The following is a 1,742-nucleotide window of genomic DNA, read 5'->3' as shown; positions in this document are numbered from 1 at the left end:
AGAAGGAGAAGGGATTAATCAAAGAACATGTATGAATGACCCACGGACATGGACAGCAGTGTGGGGGTTCATGATGGGAGGAGGAGCGGACTGGGCAGAGGAGGGCAAAGGGGTAAAAATCGGGACAAATGGAATAGAATAACAAGTAAAAAAAATAAAAGAAGAGGATTGAGTGAAAGGCAGTTAATTAGAAAGTGGGAAACAGAGATGTAGCTAAAACATTGCATGGTTGCTCATAATAAAACTTCTCAGTCTTATCAATGTCTCAAAGGTGACAAATATCTCAAAGCCTGGAAGAGGCTAGCTTACCTAGATCAAATCGCAAGTTCAAAGATTTTAAGATACTGTGCTAATGCATTAACATACAAAATATATATTAAATCTAGGAGCTGTCATTAATTCATCTGCGGTAACACCATTCCAATAAGAACGTTCCTTAGATGCTAATAAAAGTGTTCCCTGCAAATGCAGAATTGGATCAAATAGAAAGATAGTGTTGGGTATTTCACATAGAGTGTGCTAAAGCTTAAATGCTTTTGTTCCTTGCATTAGAGGATACCCTTAGTCTGTTACTGACAGTTCCTGGAAATTTGGATACAGAATATATTTTGAGGGTAGTATTCCAAAATTTAACCTATTTTATAAGACTATACTTTCAGGGATCATTTCTATAGTTTGTGACCTATTTTCTATGTTCCACATCAGTATGCCTCAGAAAGTATACATTTGGAAGACTTATGACTTAGACTGAACCTCTCATAAAAAATAGAATATTAAAAGTTTTTAGTAATTCTTGAATTTCTACTCTCATCCTTTCATTTTACTTGGTAAATTAGTCTTTTTTATTTTTTTCAAGAGATGCTTCAGTTTCTCCAAATGTCACTGAACTGATGAACACCTGATATCTTGGGGAAGTAAATAATCCTCTAAAGAATTTAGAATAAAATATAAATGTCATATTTTCTTTTAAAAAATAAAAATGAAAGTATCCCCAGATAATGAAAATACATGCCCATTTTCCCCTTCACAAAATAAAGGTAATTCTCTTCATTTATGATTGGAACATATTGTCTTGTTAGATAAGAGTTGAATAAATGCCAGAGCATTTCCTGACTTTCTTAAAAGTAGAAATGTTGAGTAATATCTTACTTTCATAGAATGTATGCAGGTACTCCAAATGTTTTGTTGTGTTTTTGTTAATTAGTAATAAGGGAACTAATTAATTCATTAAGAAAATGGGAGAAAAAATAGATAAAATTCACAAAAGAAACAAAAAATACTTATCTTTTTCATCATTGCACATATACATTTTACTGTAACTTTCATGTGGAAAGTTTGTAATAATTTTACAGACACATAACTTGGAGTACCCACTATGTAGTTACTAGTAATGAGGTAGCAATAGATAAAACATCTTCTGTTTTGTGAATACTCAAACCATTTTCTGTTTTGTTGAGATCAAAATTGTTCATTAAAAGAAGAAAGAGTAACAGTTGCTAAATACGATGATAATGAATATAGGAGCCAATATGTTTATTCTATTCTGTTAATATTTTATTTCATGTGTATTTCAAAGAAAAAGAAACATAGATTCATAGACATTTGAAGATCCTTTGGAGATAGGCAAATGAGAATAAGGTTGAGAGAGGAAAAATACACTGGCTTATTATACAACTATTCTGAAACAGAAAAGACATGACTTTTTCTATCTTCTTTAGCATTATTATTCATATATAGAAACA

General features: G+C 31.3%; 1 pseudogene; it reads left to right on the top strand.

Annotated features, from left to right (window-relative positions):
• The first annotated feature begins 643 nt into the window (after positions 1-643).
• Positions 644-720, top strand: LOC129078517 (uncharacterized; annotated as a pseudogene).
• Positions 721-1,742: the final 1,022 nt, after the last annotated feature.

The sequence above is a fragment of the Pteronotus mesoamericanus genome, unplaced genomic scaffold (assembly GCF_021234165.1).
Source record: "Pteronotus mesoamericanus isolate MK-2021 breed Mesoamerican mustached bat unplaced genomic scaffold, CSHL_Meso_final contig_73, whole genome shotgun sequence".
In the NCBI taxonomy this organism is placed as follows: domain Eukaryota; kingdom Metazoa; phylum Chordata; class Mammalia; order Chiroptera; family Mormoopidae; genus Pteronotus; species Pteronotus mesoamericanus.
This window is presented reverse-complemented; position numbering and strand designations above follow the sequence as displayed.